Source organism: Episyrphus balteatus, chromosome 3, assembly GCF_945859705.1.
Source record: "Episyrphus balteatus chromosome 3, idEpiBalt1.1, whole genome shotgun sequence".
Taxonomy (NCBI): domain Eukaryota; kingdom Metazoa; phylum Arthropoda; class Insecta; order Diptera; family Syrphidae; genus Episyrphus; species Episyrphus balteatus.
In genome coordinates, this window is record NC_079136.1 from 18,957,457 (window position 1) to 18,981,223 (window position 23,767).

The window sequence follows — 23,767 nt, forward strand, 5'->3', positions numbered from 1 at the left end:
GGATTTTTCGAAAAAAAATTTTACCCCAACTTTCAAATGCGATTTTCTCGGAATTTTGAAAAAAAAATCCAAAACCCGATTATACCACTATCGGGTAGCTGAGAATATAAGCTTTCATATGGCACCACTCCCATGTCTCTAGGAATTGATACATTTGAATTGATACATTTGCAAATTCGTACCAGGCTGAAAAATCGACTTTTGAATCGTTATAAAGTACCTATATAGATTTCGAAAAATCACTATCAATTTATCATGACTGGCGACAAAATGCATGCGACAAAAATAACAAACATAAGAAAAATTAATTTTTACTTGCGATATAGGAACTATAGGCCAAGTTTAGGATTTGTAAAAAAAATCGAACTCGAGATAACAATTTTACATGAAATTACGATGATGGAGAATGCCAAAAAAGTGGGTCCGGCAATTCTATCTGTAAGAACCTCGAGCTACAGCCTAAACTACTAAAGTATTTTTCTTCAAACTTGGTAGTTAACGGTTTTGGGTGATTCTCTTGAGGACAAATTGAAGTTTTTTTTTTAGGACCAAAACTAACGATACCTGTCATATAACGGAAAAAGAAAAGTTGATTTATTTACAGATAAGAGCCTCCTTTGATAATAAAAAAAAAATTTTTGGTACCGATATTAACGGTACCTGCCATAGAACGTTTTTTTTTGGATTTATGAATTTCTGATAAACGACAAAACAGATTTCGACCAAATTTTTAATACAGAAACGTTTAAACAATCATTATTTAAAAAAATTTTAAATTTAAAAAAAAAACACATTTTTGGATTTTTAAAAAATATTTCAATTTTTTTTTTGAAAAATCAATTTTTTGGAAACGAGTTGGTGAAAAATTTTGAAATTTTGTTTTTATGTGTAAATCAGTTATTTATTCAAAATTGCATATCAACTTCTTTTTTGAAAAATGTTAGAAAATTTTTATACATAAATAATTTTTTTTTATAAAACGGCTCTAACGATTTTCGAAATTTTTTTTCTAAAAATTCCTTTTTATACTAGAAATAAAATGGCATACTTAGTTTTTTGTAAAAGATCATTTAAAATGGTATTTAATTATTTATAAAAACAGATTTTATTTTTTTTGCACCACTAACGTGGTGATATTTTCACTTTCGTGAAAATATCAAATTTTAAATTTTCCCTTATTTTGTTCAATGAAAAACTTTAACATTAGAGTAACTTTTACCATAAGAGCAAGTACGTGCGACCCCAGTCGTGCAATTTTTTTTTTTTTAATACTTTACTTCCGCAAATATGGCACAGTACACCAAATTATTATAGCCGCGTTTTATTGGTAACTCAGTACTTAGCTCAGTAAAATTTTACACGGGAAACAACAACAAATGATTGCTAAGGATAAACAAAAGTTTTTTATTTTTTGATTTATAGAGAAATTTTTTTTTCTAAACTTATACATTTTTGATCCTTTTCGACAACAGGTAAGAATCATTAATAAATAAATAAAAGTATATTCAATTGTTGTTGTTTACAGCATAAAATGTTTAGGTACTCATTAAAATACTGAGTACCAACAAAACATGGCTATTATGTGTATCTACTCTGGTATGTTGTAGGAAGGTGTTTATGTACACTTTTTTTTTTGAAAAATCAATGTTTTAAAACGGGTCGATAAAATTTATTGAATCTTTTTTTATATGTATTTCATTCAATTACTTTTTTACTCATTTTTTATGTTATTGACATATTAATTGAAAATAGTGCTCTTTATTTTACGAAAAAAATAATGTCCCATTTTTTACTTCCTCCAACTTTTTTGGAGTAAGAAAAAAAGTATATTTTTCAAATTTGGTACAGATGAATTTTATGGAACTCTAAAATTTTTTTTCTCGATATATTGATCTTTCTCGACAATGCCCTCAAATATTTTTGATTCAAAGCGACAATATACAGTCGACTCCCTCTAAGTCGAATTTTCACGGGACTCGAAAATGGATTCGAGTAAGAGGGATTAATTCAATATTTTTTCTTCAAAATTGTTCATTTAAAATGGTGAAAAAGTTCGACTTAGAGGAAAATTCGACTAAGAAGGAGTTCGACTCAGAGGGAGTCGACTGTAATATGAAAACAAAGTCCCGTTAATTCTTGTTGATCTTTTCAATTTTATTAGTTTGTTATGCTTATGACATTTTTAGTGCTCCGAACTCCATCAACTCAAAATTCTGCATTTTACAAAGTTCAACAGCATAACTGATGAGCACAACTCTATTGTGTCTGGGTGAAAAGCATTATTTCGACGAAAGATCTATACAAAAAACGAATATCAAAGAAGAATCTTGATGACCAAAAGAAAACATGTTAATTAAAAAAAAAAAATAAACAAATTTTTATAACCTTAGACAATTTAAGACTGTTGACCTATGTAATGATGAACTAATGAAGTAATATTTTTAAGTGATTCTTTAATATTTCTACATCCATAGCAAAAACCAGAAACAAAATTTCGAATTCAAAATTTTGCAATTATTATCGAAATTATTGATCGAAATTTTGTTTTTTATGAATAAGCAATTTTTTTAGAATAAGCAATTTTAAACTTGTTTTTATTTTTTTTTTTCATAATAATCTGTACCTACCTTCAATTATTTAAGTGCTCAAATTATATGCCCTAGATAAATAAGTACCCTACCCACCTACTAACCAACATAATAATTTGTTCAATAACCAACAATGAATCTTACATTTTTTGTTGGCCCTTAAATTGCAAATTTCCGGTAGAATTGGTCTTTTATGTTACTTCTGTTCAATGTAAACCGCACACTTGATGAAACCTTACAATCCGTAGGCTGTTGACACAAGCGAAAGCTGTAAAATTGTTTTGCCAACCATTTTAATCATTATGGCGTGTTTACATTACGCCACACAATTTGATTAAATACATTTTTCTCAAGCCGTGTCGCCTTCTTAAGTGTCTTTTCTTTATACTTGTCTATTCAACAAGCTTCAACCATTTAACAAATCGATCAAACAAGCCAATTATTTATACTGACTTGGACGTCAGTCTATCTTTTAGCAACGATCATCAAGATGAATTGCAAACAAAAAAAAGACTCTTCCATAATTTTCCAAGCCATCTATCAAAATTGATAATAATGACATCTAATTCGCCCCATCCAATACAACACTTGCTTTACACAAACACACTTACCTCTACGCAATGTTACAACACTTTGAGCAAATAAAGTAGCCACATTCATGTTATTGGCAATTTCTCTCAAAATTGACCGCATCTCCGTAAAGTCCGTATAAAGACGATAGAGCGGTCTTGAGATGACAAGTCAATTATTCGTTCAATCTACCGCCTTCCATAACCATCCTTCGCCATCTTTAAATATCGACCGTAAAGACCTCGTTAGAATCAAAAGCTATATCCACACCGTCCGTCCGGCCCGTTGCAACTTGCAACTCTCCACCAAACAGTGCCACACCATTATTCACACCTTTTATCAGCTGCGAACACAGAAAACCGAAGCTATATGCTGTTGCATTATCTGCGCTTCGTCGCCGAAGAGTTCTTGGCCTCGCGCGTCACTCAAAAGATAAACAGAAAAAAAAACGCTGCTCTCGCGCGCGCAGATTCCATTGCGGGCCGGAGCGTTATGTTTAACCGTCACAAATATGTGCAACTCGTTCGCGTAAGTAAGCGAGCTTCGCAAGCATTCCAACAATGCTGAGCGAGGCTAATTTTTCCAATAAAATGCAAATAATTGCCATTAATCGAAAGCGGAAAAGTTGAAACGGTCGCGAGCGCAATAGAAATTGCAACGGAAAGACGGAAAATGATGATGATGATGACGATGATGATCAAAATCTGAGCTAAGTCACATGATGGCGCTCGCCGCTCTAAAGACTGACCATCATCTTAATCGGCATAAACTCTGCACCCACTATACCGCGCAACCCTGCGCTGGTTCTGATGCAGATCTTGAAAAGTAGGAAGCAGACAAGACGGTCGGCTGCGGTATTCCTTGCTGTGCCACACACATATCGAATTCGACATGTGACTTGCGATTTTGACTGTTTTTTAGCCAAGAGGTCCAATGGGACCAATAAAGGAACACAAGAAAACCGATTGGACATAGAATATCCGGCGGTGACCGGAGCGCGCGACGGTGATGGTTGCGGTGGTGGCGGCGGCCGGCGGCTATCGAAATGTTCGGCGCACCTCATTAGTTATTCTGACGAGAATCATCGTCGTCGTCGTCGTCCGTCCTCATCGTCTGCTGGTCTTGGTGCAAAGAAATCAGGAATCAAACGAGCGGGCTACCAAACCAACTTGTTCTCCCTCTGGGTTAGATGACAGTTTTGTGGTCCAATTCAAATGTCGTGTAGCTATCACCGATTTTTGTTGCCATCGGAACAAGATAAAATGTCATTTCATGCAAAAAACACACAAACAAACATACACACACACAGACAAAATAGCAATGAATGAAACTTGTCAACCAATTACGAATATATTTTTGCTATGGGTTTCAAGTTTCGAGACTCAGTCGAGGTTTCGAGAGGGCGCGCAATCACTTTTATTGGTTTTATTTTCTTCTTATTTTTTTAAGTTTGAATCTAACTCGAGGTGATTGGCAATCAGCTTGAGGAGATGTAAGGCGGCTGAAATGTCGGAAGCGTCGGTCGGTAGCAGCGATGAGAGATTTTTGAATTGGTATTTATTTTGAAATAATCGATTCACATACAATGTGTGCCCATGTGTCTATTTTGGACAGATGCGGAAGTATTAAAAGGGTTTTGTCAATCTTGGGAAAATTATATAAATGATAAAGGGTTTGGGTATTAGCTACATATATTGGTAGTGGCGAAATTGACACTAAACGATATGTTAACAACCACGATTATATATCGGTCTACTTTGTATCAGGAAAGACATTAGTAGGTACAGGGAGAAAAAAAAATCAACTAAAAACAAGCGGATTCCACATTAAATTAAGCGGATTTCTGCATGGTTTTTTTTGCCAAGATGACTTCCGGCTAAAATTAAGGGGACGAATTTTCTTCATTTCGTGAATCCGAAAATTTAAAATAAATCCACTTAATTTATGCGGAAAATCGTCTTTAGAAACATTTAAATAAAAAAATAAAACTGGCAGCCACTGGGGATCGAACCTAGAATTAGGCTGCCTTGCTAGCCCATCTCAATGTTGGAAATTAGTATGATGATTTTATTAAGCGGAAATCGTGTTGTTTTAAGAGGGTGGAATTAATGGTGGACATATCATCTTGTTTTAAGGTTTCCTTTTTTCTCCGTGTACTTTTGTAAAAATTACAGAGAATGAAATTTTGACTTCCGGAATCCAGACTGAAATTATTTCCAATGACCTCAAGAAGTTCTTGTAGCTTCGTCAAACATCCTTAGCTTTTAGGTAACATAGAAAGAACCAGTAATATACACTAGCCCAAAAAAAAATAAAATGCACGACTGGGTCGCACGAACTTGCTCTTAGAGTTCAAGTTGCTTAAATTTTTAAGACTTTTTATATAAAAAAAAAAAAAAATTAATTTTTCAAAAAAATAAAACAATATATGAAATCAAATCGCCCCACAAAACAGGTATGCAGTTTTATTTGATATATTAAGGTGCATTTTTAGAAAAAAAATTTTCAAAATCATTAGAGCCGTTTTTTAAAAAACTAATTTTTCTTAAATAATTTTTTGAAAAAAAAGTTTAAAAATAAAATTGGTATGCCATTTTTTAGAAATAACTAATCAACATCTAAAAACAAAATTTCAAAAAAATTCAATGTCCCGTTTTCGAAAATTTGATTTAAAAAAAAAAAATTTTCAAAATTTTTTTTAAAATCCAAAAATTATTTTTTTCAAAATTTTTTTTTTTTGGCTTATATTTAAATTATATAAATGCTTTTGTATAAAAAATTTCGTTGAAATACAATAAGCAGTTTGGCAGAACATCAGATTTGAAAAAAGCGGTCCTATGGAAGGTACCGTTAATAATGATTTTCCAAAAAAACTTTCTTCATCAAAAGATAGACCTTATTTAAAAACTAACATTTAAATTTTTTTAACAAAATCGTTGGAGCCGTTTTCGAGAAATTAAACTTTTCCGAAATTTTTATATGGCAGGTACCGTTATTTTTGGTCCAAAAAAATTAATTCCAAAAACCCCTCTGGAGAGTCACCAAAAACTGCTACATAGCAAGTTTGAAGGCAATCGGTTCATCCGTTTAGGCTCTAGCTCCTTATACAGACAGACAGACAGACTGACAGACAGACGGACAGACGGACTTCCGGGACCCACTTTTTTGGCATTGTCTATCATCGTAATGTCATGGAAAAATGTTATCTCAACTTTTTTTTTGTACGAATGCATAACTTGATATATAGTACCTATATCGCAAGTAAAAAGGGAACAAAAAAAAATTGTGATTTTTTTAGTGATTTTCGATAGGCTGTATCTCAGCAAAAAATGATTTATTTCTAACGGTAAAATAGCTAAATTGTTGCAACTGTTCAAAAAACCAAAATTTTCAATTTTTTTTTGTTTTTACTTTTCTCTTAAATAAGTGGGAAAATTTTTTTCTGATAAAATGATTATTATTTTAAGAAAGGCTATTTATTTGGCTTTAAGATTCATTTTGTATCAAACTTCTACGATTTTTTAGACTGCAATATCAGTCATCAAACCAAAAACCATACTTTTGACTTTGACTACCAATATCTCTACAACGGATCACTGTACAGAAAATTGAAGGACACATTTGAAAATTTCATTCAATTCTCTACAAAGAAATTAAGTTTGTTTTGTTAAAAAAAATGTTTTCTTACTTTTGGAATTAATTTAGAAAGCTATCAAAATAGGCATTTTTACCGGTTTTTTTTAGAAAATGTACCGCTATTTAATTTCTATGGGTGATAAGATTTAACTGAGGCTTAATTATTGAAGCTTAATATACCTGAAATTAATATTCAAAGTTTCAGACTTATTCATTAAGCAGTTTTTCTGTTGTGAGGGTTTGTTTGAACTTTTGAGATAAAATAAAACACCATATTTCTGCAGGTCATTTAGACTTACTTCTTGTAACTTTTTTATAAGCAAAATCAAATTCTTTTGAGTTTATTTAAATATTTGATTAATAAATATCGTTTAAATTTAAGATAAGCCAAGGAAAAATTAAAAGTTTTCAAAAAAAGTTAAATTTTGAAAAAAAGCTTTTTATACCATTTTTGGATATTTTTCCTTATTTTGAAATTTTTTTGTTTTTCCTTGGTTTATTTAAAACGCATCTTTCTTTCATAATATAAAACGGTACCAAAGCAATGTAGGAATCACAAATAACAAAAGATTTTCCTATTTAGACGACACAGAAAAGTGTGCCATATGTTCAAAATTAAAGTGACCATCAGGAATTTCCTTCAAAGACATAATATTGGTCAATATGAGTGTTGTCCGTACAGCTCTTTGCGTTCATGTTGTATATGCATTCAAGTATTGCACACACTTCTTCTTCTATAATGGCGTCTTAAGAATTTAAGATGCAAACGGGAATCTTTTTTTTTTTATGCTGAATACACTCTGAAGATTCTAATATGAAGACGGAAAATATGCAAATTTTGAATAAATACTCGTACTATTGATGAGGAAAAACACAATTCCTCCTGTGGAACTGGGTTATCTTAATCAAATGAATGTGACAGTTGCAGTATGGAATTAGAAATATACCGTTGATTTTGGTTATTTGCAAATTTCCACAAAAATATTTATGTAATTTGCATGGAATTATGTTAATTTCTTTTTGTATTTTCTTTTGTTGGTAAATTTATGTGAAATGTATATAATTTTCTATAGAAATGCTGATGTGTGTGGAATGAATTAAACTCCTTATAAGGTAACTGAAAATCAAAAAGAAAATTTTTAACAAAACAACGTGTTGTCAGTGAGCTACTATTTGTCCAAGAAAATATGAAAGTTATTCTATATTTTAAATATAACAAAAATATTACTAAAATTTCAAACAAATTGGACACAATATTAAAAATGTGGGATCGGGTCAAAATTCTGGCTTCAAAATTCTGCTTTTCAAAATTCTGCTTTTTTAACGAAAATTCTGCTTTTCAAAATTCTGCTTTTTTTAAATTCTGCTTTTCAAAATTCTGCCAGTATTATACTTAAACAAAAAAATTCTGCAAAACTTGTTTTTTTTTTTATAGCGCTGCGCTTTTTAACATTTTCCAAACCCTTTTTTAATTTTTTGCAGAATTCTGTAAGATCATCTTCCTGAAAAATTACACGATGCGACACTGAAAATACACCCTACGAATTACATAGTGTAGGTTGTTCGTATGGTCGAATAATGCATACAAATATTTTTGTTATATTTTTGGAACCCTCCATTTTTTTTTTTTAAATTTACAAAAAACCATTTTTACAGACTTTACGATGTAATCTATTCTCAATATGTTACATGTTTTTGGAAAGAAGATTTCGAGACCTTTTGAATGATGTATATAAGTCTATTGTTTAAACAAATTAAGTGTAGGTTTTTATCCCATAAATCTTGAAAAAGTGATTTTTTTCTCAATTTTTTCAACTTTACCCAATTTTTTTTTGCAAAATAAAACAAACAAAAAAATAAAGTAAGGTTATATTCTGAAAGAATATACATTTAGGAACAAATTGGCTTATTTTTTTTTTTTTAATTTGACCAAAACTGTCTAATCTTTGCTACTTTTTCGTAAATAGAAACTGTGGCTTTTCATGATGTGAATTGCAAGGTGCACAATAGGGTGTTCGTTATTTTAAAATAACTAGAATTTCTATGCTCCTAGGATCTTATATGGTTGAAAATAAACTAAAAAAAATATTCCCCAAGTTTAAAGTCTCTAACTTAATTCTAACCCGTGCCGCCAAGCGGTTTAAGTTTCTTATGGGAATAACATATGGGGTTTCTTGGACCTTGTTATCGATCAATTTTAAATTCCAGCCAAACCATTTGTTCAAAAAATTTAAAACTTTAAAGACTTAAACTTTATTAGTGTAGCTATCATGTGAACATTTTTCAGATTTTTAATTGTTATAATTTTAGAGATTTAGCTTGTTAAAAAAATTATTTTTTTTCAGATTTTTTTAAAAATCGCTCTTTACACGTTTAATGCCAAAAAATTAAAAAAACATCCATTTTTATTCACAAATATATTTTTTAATTTTTTGCAGAATTTTGAAAAACAGAATTTTGAAAAACAGAATTTTGAAAAGCAGAATTTTGCAAAGCAGAATTTTGACAAAAGAATTTTGACACCGGCAGAATTTTGACCCCAACCCTAAAAATGTATATATTTTGTTTAGTTTAAGTGCATTGTCAATAATCTTCAATTTATCATTAGGGTGCTAAGAAACTATGATTGTTTTAAACATTTCATATATATACTTACAAAGAAAATGGGGAAACAATTAACATATTTCTCTAAATTATTAAATTATCAGATGAAATTGAATATCTACTTAATGTTAGAGATTAACTTCGATCAGCATTTTTCATTGCATATCTACAGGGTCACATACGTTAAATGTTACCCAGTGTGAGGGAATGCATGAAATTCAAAAAAATTATTGAAAGATTGATACCTTTTGATTTTTTTAGAATTGAGATGCATATCGCTCATTTAGAAGAACACCTTACTTTTGAGAAGCTGGATTTTCGAGTCGTTTATACCAATCAATTTAAGGTTTCACTTCATCCAAAATTACTGTAACTGATAAATCTAGTTTTCTCAAAAATAACGTCTTCAATTTTGTTACAATACTACTTTTTAGTTAGAAAAATCTTTCAATTAACGAAAAACGCACGACATTAAACTTGCTCTGATGTTGAAAATTGCTTGCAATATACCTATAAAAAAGGTCGAAAATAACCGCCGACTATAATTATTTTCAATTGTCAGTTCCTCAAAATTGTTGTTATTAATTTTGTAAATCATCATCCTTAAAGATAAAAAAAAAATTAGAATAAATAAAAACAAATCGGTCACTGTGGTGTATGCGTAATATTTATTCAATAAAATTATTTCTATTCCTATTTAATTGGGTAAAAAAAATTCTTCTCTTTTGTCAACGAACGCAGAAAAAAATTGATCATTCTTAAACATTTTCTGACCTTTCACATATATAGCGGTAAGTGGAATTAAGATAAGATAAGGTGCTTGTCACTTTTTCAGATATGTAAGATCCGGTATATAAATGTATCAGACCGTTAGTAAATGGTTGAAGTGACCGCTGTTAAGGCACACATTCTGTTGCATTAAGAAAAGTTCATAGTTGAATACATTTTCACAAGTGTAGAATGTAATTTTTTACCTAGGTTCAGACTAGTGATGGGAGCTGTCGAATGATTTGAACTATCGAATAGTTCATTCATTCATTCGTTTATTCATTCGAAAAAAAAAACTATCGAATAAAACTATCGAATAAAAACTATCGAATAAACTATCGAACAAAAAAGAACTATTCGAGTGAAAAACTGTCGTATAAAAAAACTATTCGAATGAAAAAACTATCGAATGAAAAAACTATTCGAATAAGAAAATTATCGTATAAAAAAAGTATTTAAATGAAAAAACTATCGTTTAAGAAAACTATTCGAATGAAAAAACTATCGTTTAAGAAAACTATTCGAATGAGAAAACTATCGAATAAAAAAAAACTATTCGAATGAAAAAATTATCGAATGAAAAAACTATTCGAATGAGATAATTATCGTATAAAAAAAGTATTTAAATGAAAAAACTATCGTTTAAGAAAACTATTTAAATGAAAAAACTATCGTTTAAAAAAACTATTCAAACGAAAAAACTATCGAATAAAAAAAAACTATTCGAATGAAAAAACTATCGTTTAAGAAAACTATTCAAATGAAAAAACTATCGTTTAAGAAAACTATTCGAATGAAAAAACTATCGAATAAAAAAAAACTATTCGAATGAAAAAACTATCGAATGAAAAAACTATTCGAATGAGAAAATTATCGTATAAAAAAAGTATTTAAATGAAAAAACTATCGTTTAAGAAAACTATTTAAATGAAAAAACTATCGTTTAAAAAAACTATTCAAACGAAAAAACTATCGAATAAAAAAAAACTATTCGAATGAAAAAATTATCGAATAAAAAACTATCGAATTAAAAAACTATTCGAATGAACATAGTAACTGAATGAATGATTTAAAACTATCGAACGAATAAATATTTTACAACTCTATCGATAGTTTGATAGTTTTTGTTCGATAGTTCCCATCACTAGTTCAGTCCACATCAAGAAGAGTAGGTACATCTTTTCACATTGCATCTGCTAAATAGAACTCTAAGCTATGTTTACCATTTTTCTAAAAACGTTACGTCATAACGTTAAAGTCCTTCTTTTCAGTATTTCATACCGAAAAACTTAAAAGATTCTTATAGTGGAACAATATTTGTTCCTACTTTCTTTGCAAAATATCAGAAAAAACCAACAGATCGTTTAATTAATCACGTCCAAAAACCGTGATATGCTCTTAGTCCCCCAACTACGATTCGAATTTTGCATACCACACATAATACTATTTAGCAGGGTCACCTCCTTAAATCCATATAATATGAATATAGCTTCAATATACGCTTTGCTCATCGACGCTCATCATAGCTTGAAGATTATAAATAATCTTATCTTGGCTCTCATTATGTGTTAAAGTAAGTATGTATTCGTTGAAGACCCAAGACGACCGTCTTCCGGACGATGAGGACTTTTACGTTGACGACGTGTTCGATGGTACCATTTGTAAGAGATTACCTTTAAATCCTAGCTCTCTGAGGGTGATGTCGGGAATAAATTATGTGCTCCGTATATTTCTTGTCATTATTTTCATTATATCCACCATCAAATCGCAAATAATAAGAGAACCAAGCACGGGCCAATATTCCACACAAGTTTTGTAAACAGTTACCCGGTGCAGAATCTACCTTTAACTATTATCATCCCCAACTAAATCACACTGCGGGTCAGCTAATCACGTGACAATCTTACAAATAGAAAGTTATTAAGGATCCTTGCTGTCCGAACTCCGGACACACTAGCGCTATAACGGCACAAACAAAATGCACTTGAATGTCATTCCTGCACTGCCCTCGTTCCCTTCTATACGATAACAGGTTCTGATGAATTCATAGCTTCTCCAGACTCCAAAGCGGGCAAGCGTCGACTCCCACATAAATTTTGTTTGGCAGATTAACTATATGAAGGTGCTGTCCGGTGCGGTTGGGCGGGGACGATTATACAGTGGGAACGAATTATCGAAGGATTGGCTATTTTTCTTACTGATTAATCCACTGTAAATGACATAAAGGTAATCATTAACTTTTGCCTATTTGGGACATAAGTCCACAATTTGCCTGTGGACTTATGATATACCCTAATGAGTCTGAATATGTGGACTTATGTCTTTTGGGACTTCTTGCTCAACTACAACACGAATACGAGAAGACTACTCCACTGTACCGATACGATACGGTCAACTACAGTGGCGGTATCTACAACCCAATATAGAAAAAAAACACACACAAATCCAATGTAGCATGGTGCAAAAAGTGTTGGGAGGACTATACATCATCATAACTGGGGAAATCCGACACCGAGAATCTCCAGGTGCAATGTGGTAACCCAAAGAGAGAGAGACCACCACTGTTCCGGTGGTGGTTCGGTTGGTGGTGGTGCATAGCTTCTTCGATGTCGAATCTGGAGGAGGGCGTAATTGAATTAATTTATAATCCTGCTATAAAATGGGTATGGTATTGGTTTGGATAGATACCATCGAAAAAGCAGAGAAAAAAACATACGAAGATGGACACAGAATCAACGAGCAACTGAGCGGTACCCAACAGTGAGCCCACTTAATGTGGAATCTATAAGAGCGAGTCATTGAAGATCGAAGTCGAAGCTAGTTTAGCTTATACAAACAGACAAACTGTAGATAATCAAAATTAGAAATTAAGCAATTAAATTCTGGAAATTGAAAAGTTAGTTCCATAATTTTTAGAACGGCTATTATTTATATGTTTTATCGGTCATGCGAGTTATAAGCTTATAGGTTTTACATATTTTCTGATATTAAAATTTATACCATGTGATTTGGTTATAAATTTTGCATAAATGTACAAAATATTTACGGGTTTGAACAAATTACTGAGAGAAATTGGTATTGAAAAAAATATGTTTTGTCTAATGACTTCCAATTTAAAATTAATTTGAAGAAATTGTCTACAAATTGGTATTAAAACAGAAGAACGAAGAAACTGCGTTAAATATGCAATAAGTTCGATGACAAAACGGCTTTAAAGTTTTTTTAATTAAAAATAAATACGAATTGTCACAGATTGGATTACGTGGGATCGTACCTACCAAAGCACCATTTTATTGATATCTGGCTTTCTCAAAAACGACTTAGGTCCAGTTTATTCGCTTAATCGATTTCATTTAAAATTTGTTAAATTTTGAACTTCGTTTTTAAGCGAACACGTTTAAAAAAATGTACATCATTTTTAAAACAATTTTTACATTAAATATCTTTAAAGTTTTCAATAAATTTCTTATAAAATTTGGGTAATTAAAAAAATGTGTTATTAGTGGAGTAACTAAAGATCAAAAATTGGCAATATTAGGGAACCCGGCCGAACAGCTTAGATTTTGATGATCTTTCTTTTCAAACGTCGGTAATTAAAAATACTTTAAAGTCTATAGATTAAAAATTGCCGGTGTTGCCGTTTTGATTTTTTAAATTTAATTGAAGATTTTTGTGAACAAAAACAAATTTAGATGCAATTTTCTTATTAATTGACTTCAAACACAAAAAAAAAATATTTGAACACAACGGCAACACCTACAATATTCAAATATACATTTTTTAAAAGCTAGAAGCTTAGTCATATGTGTAAAATTAAAATTAAGTTAATTGAATGAACGGCTTTTGAAAGAATGGTAATTGAACTAAGATTTTTGAAAAAAAAAAAAAAATTATTGAAAAAATTTTAACATGTCGTTTTTTAAACTTGGTCGTAATATAAAATGCATTTATTTTCAAATTTTTTTGGCCGCATTTATTATGATTTCAAATTATAAAAGGAAATGTCAATATGTATTACGGTTTATGAAAAAAATTAAAAAGTATTTCATTTTCGAAGAACTTTTTTTAATAAAAGTTTTGAAAAAAAATGTAACTTATTTTTTTTCTTAAAGTTCAACATCTAAACATACAATTATTTTTTATTCATTTAATAACCCTTACTGTTGAAAGTAAAATAGCAAAAATTTAAAGTTCCTATTTACCACAGTCTATGAGAAAAGTAATTATTTCAATGCAAAAATTCAGTTTTAATAAAAAAAAAACCATTGAAATTGAAGTAATTTTTCATTTTTTTTTTTCAAAAGTGTGATATATTTTACCTTTTTTGCTTCGAAATTCAACTGATAATATTTATGGCCAAAAATTTTTTTTAAATAAATTCATATTTTATTAGAAAAAGTTTGGGAAAAAAGTCATTTTAAATTTTTCTAATAAAATTTTTTTTTTTAATTCTGAGTTTGAGGACCATTTTTTCAAAAAGTCTTGATTAAATTTAATGGATTTAAATTTAAGAGATAAGAATGAGCTTCTGGCTTTTTAAAAATGGATTTTAAAATATTGTAGGTGTTGCCGTTGTTTTCAAAATATTTCTTTTGTGTTTGAGGTCAGAATGTTAGAAAATTGCATTTATCGCTTAAATGATGGAAGATTGTCCCTTACTGCCTTTTATATATTTTCCTTAAATTACCTAGAGAATCTTTTGCTATTATTTGTTTTATGAATTTTAAGCAAAAAAATGGTTTTGTTAAAAAAAATTTAATTTTAAAAAACAATACGGCAACACCGCACCGGCAATTTTTAATCTATAGACTTTAAAGTATTTTTAATTACCTACGTATGAAAAAAATATCGTCAAAATCAGAGCTGTTCGGCCGGGTTCCCTAATAATTTGCTTTAGTTACTCTACTATATATAATTTATTAAAAATTATATTATACAAAGTTTTATATTCTGAGCAGATTTTTCCATTAGAACAAAAACTCCCCAATTTTAATTTTAAAGTATTTTGTACAAGTATTTTGAAAATAAATATTTGAGTTTTTTAACTTTAACCAAGATATTATAACTTTATTGCAAACTACAGACCCGATTTTAATGAAACTTTAATATAAGGACATTTACTTTATAGGGTTTTACGAAAATTAAATTTTGTTTTTAGAAATTAATTTTTCAAAAGTAGTTTGGTAAAAAATAATTTTAGATTTCTTTTTTCTGTTCTGTCTCACAAAATTCTGCCTTTTAAAATACTAAGTATCCAAATTTTTCCAGCTTATATTTCTGCTAATTTAATGTTTTCCTAATTTTTTTTTGGTTAATTGTTGAAAATATTTTTCAAAATACATAGGTTGACTTACTTACAACTCATGTATACATTATTTAGTCATTGACAACTAATAAGAAACCATGTTAAGTGATATTAAATATTGTTTTTCTCATTAAATTTTTTGAATTTTCATTATAATTTCATAAAAGATTATTTTTAAAAATTACACGGTGTTACAAAAATGAGGTTTTAAAATATACGCGGGCGGAGACCTATCACGTTTTGTAGAGCTAGTCGCACTGATTACGAAACGGTATTTAAAAAGTCCCTAACACCCCCAAAATCTGGAGTTTAGACCTTCACCCATTGAAAAAAAAAAATCTAGCTTCGTCAAATTTTTACCTATTTTCGATTTTTTTTACAGTTTCTAATAGGAGATAAATATACCTTTTCAACAATGTATAAAACATGTAACTCGGTTAAACCACCTAGAATTTATAAGCTGTCAAAGTTCAAAAATAGGCGAACAAATTTTTTTTAAAACTCATTTTATACTATTTTTGTCCAGACTGTGTGAATTTTAATAAAGAAAAATCTGATAAAATAATTTTTCAATTTTCTCAAAAACAAGAAGACATAGAAACATATAGTTTTCACTGTTCGATAAGGAATCAATTGAGGCAGTTTTCTGTGAGAGTAATTTTTTTATTAAAATTCACAGTCTGGACAAAATAAGTATAAAATCAGTTTAAAAAAATTTTTTTTTCGCCTATTTTTAACTTTGAAATCGATTATTTCAAAAACTATTTGTTATAATATATTGATTTAAAAATAAGAATTTAATGTACAATTTTGCCTTTTGAAAATAGTATCATTTATTACTGTAAGTGTTGCCGTTGTTTTTTAATAATTTTTTTTTATTTTGATAATTTTTTTTTAGAAAAATGCCCCTCCCACCTAAAGGGGGAGAGATAGACCCCCCTCCCAAAGAAAAAAATGTTTGTATTTAGCTAATCTACAAAAACCCGTTATCAAATTCTGGCGCCCAAGTTATCCTACTACGTGCCGAAACAACATTTTTGTTCTATACCTAAAAGTTCGAATTTCTGTATTTGGGTTGAAATCGAAATTTTTTTTTTTCTAAGCCAATTTTAAACTGATTTTCATAAAAAATACCTCGTTTGATTTGGAAATAAATATTATTTTAGAATATATTTTTAAAACAGCATGTTGTTGTGAAAATATATACTTTAATTTGATGTCGAAATTGGATAAATGACGAATTTTTGAACTTTGACAGCTTATAAATTCTAGGTGGTTTAACCGAGTTACATGTTATATACATTGTTGAAAAGGTATATTTATCTCCTATTAGAAACTGAAAAATGGAAAATGGGTACAAATTTGACAAAGCTAGATTTTTTTCAATGGGTGAAGGTCCAAAAAACGTTTCGTAATCAGTGCGACTAGCTCTACAAAATGTGATAGGTCTCCGCCCGCGTGTATTTTGAGTGTTACACCGTGTTATTTTTCAAAATACATATTTAATACTTAAGACCTTCTCTTTAAACATATATTTTGAAATTAATAAATTTATCAAATAAAAATGAACAAAGTAATGTAACAAAATATTAACAAAGTAAGAAAGTAAGTTATAAATCAAATAAGCAGACAATTTTAAAGAGGAATATTAAAAATACTAAATTCTGTAATATACTTTATCAAATAAGTGAAATGATGATTTTACAAAATTTTGAAATTTTTCAGAATTTTGTAAACAGAATTATGAAAACTAGAATTTCGAAAGCAGAATTTTTACCACAACACAAAACAAACATTACTTCATTGTTCTGGCCCTTAAAACTACAGCAAAAATAAAAATTACAATAGAATTGGGAAATACTGCATCAGAAAAAGTAAAAACTCATATTTTCAATATCAAGTGTTTTGGAAATAGACTGACCTTGTTTTTTATTTTTCATCTTTTTTTTTTTATAAAAAAAAAATTATATTTAAAAAACTAAGCACCCACCCTTTTGAAGTGTTGCTAGGCCCCGGCGAGATTCGAACTCACGATCTCCTGTTTACTAGACAGGCGCTTTAACCAACTAAGCCACGGCGCCCACGGTCACATCTCATCTACAAATTCAATAATTTTTCATGCTTTAATAGAACCAATAAAATTATAAATTCTTTATCTGTACGACATTTGTATTTATCTCATTTCCATAGCCACAAAACAAATTCTATTTTTGTCACAGCCAGCCAGCCGACCACCAACCAAACTAATCGCAATCGTCACACACATCGCATATGCGAGAGTGCGAAGATAAGATAAAAATATACAAAAAACCGCAACCAAACACAGAAGCGTAACCAAATGAAATAACGTGGGACAAAATTCAGTTGGCAAGTATATCAAATTACAATTTGCTGACTATACCTGTCCTGTCTGAGAATGGCCATTGTTGGCCTTCATCCCACCATACAACAAACTTATAGTGACTTAATGTAAATGCTCTCTATGAGAAGAGAAGAGCTACCTGTTTAGATCTGGCCACGCACAAAGCTTCCAGACATGCCCACTCTGTCTTCTTATCATAAACACATTGTCTTGTCACCAAAAATGCATATACAGAAGAGGTATATAAAAATACTACTTGTCCCGAATAATAGCTCCCAATCCCGTACAAAATGTTATGGAATGCCTTGCAAAACCCTCTACAAGAACCTAGAAGAACGATCAAGATAGTGACATCCCCAGGAGTTTGTATAGTATCGCATGGACCTCATTCTCGCACCTCCTCCAGTCCAGAGAGTGACCATGTTGGCGACGACATAATGCGGAGCAGTATTGAAGCGAATCGTGACATTGCCAGCCTGTTACACCTACACCCACACAATCGTCTATTGACCACACCAACACCATAACCGCCCCAGCCGTTAAACCATGTGGAGGTCCTTATCTGATCCTCATCGGAACGGTACTTCGAGTACAAATGTACTAAATTATTCATGATCCCGCTCTTTTGGAGTCGCGCGAATCTTATCCAAACAACTGATTACTCATGTTTCGCCCAAAAAAGTTGGCTGGAACAGCATTGGTTTTATATACAGCATCTCAGCAGCAGCAGAGGAGTTCCTTTATAGCTTCAGAGTTGAGAGTTCCTTGTTGTCACACATCGCGAGACTGTGTCTTCGTCTTTGTATATCGTTGTTGTCGTCTTCGTTGTGACTTTGAGAGTTGTGCTGTCATTGATTCCTGGAATTGGAAACTCGGTGCAATACAATATTCCAAAGAATATTGAGGGTGGAAGCGGGACTATAAAGCTGTACAACGCTCATATATTTCACTTTCAAAGCAGACACCTAAGGTGAATTTCACCAATAAAGTACTTTGACAGAAGTTTGGATAAGTACTTTAAAGTACTAGAAGTCTTTGGTTTCATCTGAAAGCGGTTGTCTGAAAAGTCGGTTAACGGACGATAAATCTTACGTGATAACGTCATAAGAAAACAGGTTGTGTGCTTTTGTTAAAAAGGAGTAATCTAAAAATGTTTTATTTGTCAACAGCTAAAGATTAAGACCTTAGATATTTATATCTGTATGTTTTGTAGAACAATGGAATAACTTTTTGAATCCTATCATTATTTACAAGAAAATGCTAAAAAATACCTTTTTTTTTCTCATTATATCAAGTTTTTATATGAAAAGCTTACAATAAAATTACACCATTAAAAAGTTTAATACCTATTTTTTCTAAAGAGCCATACTTATTTTTTTACAATGCGTAAATGGTATAAAAATAATTTATTGAAAACATTAATTTTTCATGAAAAAAATAAAAAAAATTCAAACTTTTTTTCTTCAAGCACCATTAAAACCATTTTTTTATATCACAACCTACAGTAAATTTTATACCCTCTAAAAGCCTATTGTTTCAGCTCAAAATATTCATATCAACCATGTATTTACAACATCTACAAAAAGAGTTAGATTTTTTTTAACCCAATCAATTTTCAGTAAAAAAATTAAAAAAATCAATCTTTTTTATTTTCTAACACCAATTAATTAATTTTTTTTATTTGACAACCTAAAACAAATTTTATATATGTATATTTTTATAATTTTATCAAAGATTATTATTATACCTTTTACAAATTAGATGACTTTTCTTATATTAAAAAAATTTTTTTTAGTGTTATACATTTTTTATGACGGTTCAATCATATTTCTGCGATGCCTAAAAAAAAGTTAGAACTTTTTAAAGCCAACCATGTCGAAATTTCAAACTGAGACTACGAAATATCCCACAATGGTGGCTGGTCATGGGCAACAGATCTCCACAAGCGTTTTAAGGTATTTCTGAAGTTTTTTAATTTAACATTGTGTAGCTTGTAGTAAATGTACCGTTATGTGTGATATATCAAATGAAAGTTAATATAATAAGCATTCTCACTAAAGTTAAATCAAATTTTTGTGTGCTCTATATCAAAAGATAGAACGTGTTGAAAATAGAACTTTATTTTACCGTTATCTCAAAATTGTAACACGAAATTGATTGAAATTTTGCACAAATATAGTGCTGCCTATTGTTATCTATCTAAACAATGAAAATTGCATTCATTTATCTGTTGTAGGAAAAAAAACAAAAATATAAAAACATTTTACCTACCTTTAATCACCACTTTATCAAAGGTCTACCACATGATTGAGTTTTAAAAAACCATTTGTAACTTAGTTTTGAAATTTTCTAGAATTTTTTCAAAACCTTTGTTAGCCTTACAAAAATTTCAGGTGGAATGGGAGAAAATGGCTTCACTTTTTCGTGGATGCTGCCATGGTTCATCGATATATAAGACATTTATCACTTCAAAAATTGCAGTATACTTTTAGGCAGTTTCAAGTAGATTTTTCGAGCATGTTTAAGCGTCATAAGTAGAATTGAAAAGAAAAATGCAATTAAGGTCTTTCGTGTTGGTATCAGGCAAAAATGTGTACAAAAAGTATATTGAATGAAAGATCAGAAATGCCCCTAAACATATGCAACATGATGATCTTCACCAACGACAGAGCAACCTTCCAAACAAATCAACATAGCTGGTGAAATTCTCTTTTTCAACTTCCTCAGGAATATATGAAAAAAAAAAAAACACAAAAATAGTACAAAAAAAAAATCTTAGCCAAAGCCTTTTGAAGGTTCTGTACATAAAAATGTTGCAAACTATGGAAAACTACTACTAGGAATGCATGTGATTTGGAAGCAGGAACACAAAAATGGCGAGAAATGCGATCCGGTGCCAAGATAATTCCCCCGAAATGGATGTGTGCCCATATGGATATTTGCGCGCGCTCAATTGCTTGTCGAGTTGCTAGTATATAGTAGGTGAAGGTGGTGGTAAGTGCTGTTAAATAATTTTTATCCCGTTTAAGTACACAAGAAATGAGGATATCTTCCTTTAAGCAAGGCGATGCTATATGTTTTATCCCCCCTTGGCAAAGGTTCGGCAGATCATGGTGCGGTAAATGGCGTACTTTATTGTTATGCGATGAAGTTCTGTTAACACGACACAATGGCGCAATGGTCGTATACATACACTTAAGGTCTCTGTTGTTGTATTTTGTTCTGTTCAACATTATGGGATTTATACTGTATCTTGTCTATATACCCGTACACACTCTAGCTAGCGCGAATTATTGCAGAATTTTTTGAATATTTTCACAAAATTCCAAGTGACACCAAAAAACATATTGGCAGCAGCTAGAGGGATTTTTCTCATATGCCAACATATTCAAATTAAAAATCCTTGCTGAGCAAAGAGATAATTATCATCTTGGGAAAGGTCAAGTGATGGTGTGGTAATTAGGTGGTACCAGCCAGCAACAGTGTTGGGCAATTAGTTAGACAGTTAATGAATTCCGCTATGCGTTATTCGAATGGTTTTATCTGTCGATGGAAACAGCTTTTTAATTAGCTATTTTTTGTATTTTGAAATGTTTGCAGTGAAAAAGGAACCAAAAAGGCTTTGATTACATCGTTGAATATCGTTAAGCTCGTTTAATTAATTTTCACTCGAAAATTTCATGTATCGAACAAATAAGAAATAAAAAGAAAATATTCAATAAATATTTTCAATGAAGATCTATAAAAAACTTTTAAACTAGTTCAATAAAGCTTCCAAAAAAAATAAAAGGTTTTTGCTATTTACACCCAGAAATTATTTAATTTTGTTAAAACTAAATGAGCAGCGGTCACTGTTGCGTATGAGTAACATTTTTTGACGTGATAACGTCTTATAAATCGATGAACCATGGCAGCCACCACAAAAAAGTGACGCCATTTTCTCCCGTTCCACTCTCGCACTTTCGCAGTGTGGCAAAAATTTCAATTCAAATTTGAAAATAAACTATTAGAGATACAAAAATCTTCTATAGCTTATTTGAAACATAATAACCTAAAATTAAATACATTTAAAGGATTTAAAAAAAAATTTAATCTTTTAATATTGTAAATAGGGGTAAAACAAAATTTCAAAAAGTTGGCTATTTTCTAAATGCGACAATGTAAAGAAATGAATTTTTTTTTTTGAATCAATAGATAAATTTTATGCAGGACTGACCAATGGTATTGAAAAAATTCTAAAAAATTTCAAAACCAAGCTTTTAATGGTTTTCTAAAACTAAAACATGAGATAGACCTTTGACAAAGTAGTGATTATAGGTAGGGGAATTTTTTTTTTGACAATTTAAAAAACGTCATTCGAAAGATAATACAAAAAAAAGTTAGGTGTCTGATACGGATTTTTTTTAAGTCTCTGCGTTGCGAAATTTGAATTTTTGAAAAACACCTACTTATTTTAGGGTATTTTTGCGTGAGTTTTAATTTTTTTAATTTTTTGTAGCATTCAAAAAATTTCAAGCTTAGAGAACATGTAGTCCATGACTGTGCGCATACATGTGCTAAAAATTGGAATTTGAAAATGGTTTTTGACCGAATAAAGGGAAAAACAAGTTTTTTTGTCCCAAGTTTTTTTGACCTTTTTTAACCGTTATTTATTTTTATCTTTTTTTCTTCAACAGATAAATGAATGAAATTTTGATTGTATATAGATAATAGACATTTTCTATCTTTTGCTCAAAAGCAAATACAAATTTGATTTAACTTTATTGAGCATCCTGATGATGTTACCTTTCATTTGGTATATCACACATAACTGTACATTCACTACAAGCTACACATCACAATGTTAAATTAAAAAACTTGCGAAATACCTCAAAACACCTGTGGAGATCTGTTGATCATGAACAGCAGCCAGTGTGAGAAGTACCGTAATCTCAGTTTGGAATTTCGACATGGTTGGCTTTAAAAAATTCTAAATTTTTTGGTAGGCATCGCAGAAATAAGATTGAAACGTCGTATGAAAGGTGAAATTATAAGCTTTTACATGATATAAAATTTTTTATAGGTTGTTATTGAAAAAATTGATCCAATAGCGTGAGAAGATAAAATTATATGTTTTTTTTTGAATTTTTTGATTAAAGTTGATGGATTTCAAAAAATTCTAGTTCTTTTTGTAGATGTCTAATAGACATGATCTATATACATGTTTTGAGCTGAAGCAATAAGCTTTCAGGTGGTACAAAAATTTATTTATGTTGTCATATCAAAAAAAAATGGATTTTTGGGTGATGGAAGTGATTTTTTCACTTAGTTCATAAGAAATGATTGTTTTTAATAAATTATTTTAATACTTTTTGCGCATTTTTTCAAGATTAGGATCACCGTTATGGATTTAACAGATCGTAAGTAAAGAGTAAAAATCCTTTGAGAGTATTGAAATACAGGCTTATTTTCTACAGCAAAGTTTATAAGGTTGAACCTTGAATCCGCTATAAAAAGGATCTCACAAAATTTGAACCTAGGTCACTTAAACAACCCAATTTCATAGTATCTACTTATTTATCGATTTTTTTAAAGCTATTTAATAACGTCTCGTAATATTAAAAAAAAAAAAATATTTTACAATGAACAACCAGCCTTATTTTCAATTTTCTATTAAAAAATTAAATTTATTTTAATCGTGATTTTTCGAAATCAGTACTTAAAAATGTAAGTTGTTGCAGCAAATGAGCGACATTTACTTGAGCATAAATTCAAAATCCATTTTTGCAATGATTTGAGTGCAATTACTAATTTCTTCGGGGAAAATTCAGCATGAAACAAAAGGTTAAGTTTGAAAATAGACAAGTTTTTAACTTTTAAATTCTTTGGGAAAAATGCTATATTTTTTTTTCTAATTTCCTAGGGTCAGAATTTTAAAATTGCAATTTTTATTTT

The 23,767-nt window shown here is 30.2% G+C and overlaps 1 non-coding gene across 1 annotated transcript; it reads right to left on the reverse strand.

The window, feature by feature from the left end:
- Nucleotides 1-17,478: 17,478 nt before the first annotated feature.
- On the reverse strand, nucleotides 17,479-17,552 carry Trnat-agu (transfer RNA threonine (anticodon AGU)). Its single transcript has one exon. It is a non-coding gene; the product is annotated as a tRNA-Thr (tRNA).
- Nucleotides 17,553-23,767: the final 6,215 nt, after the last annotated feature.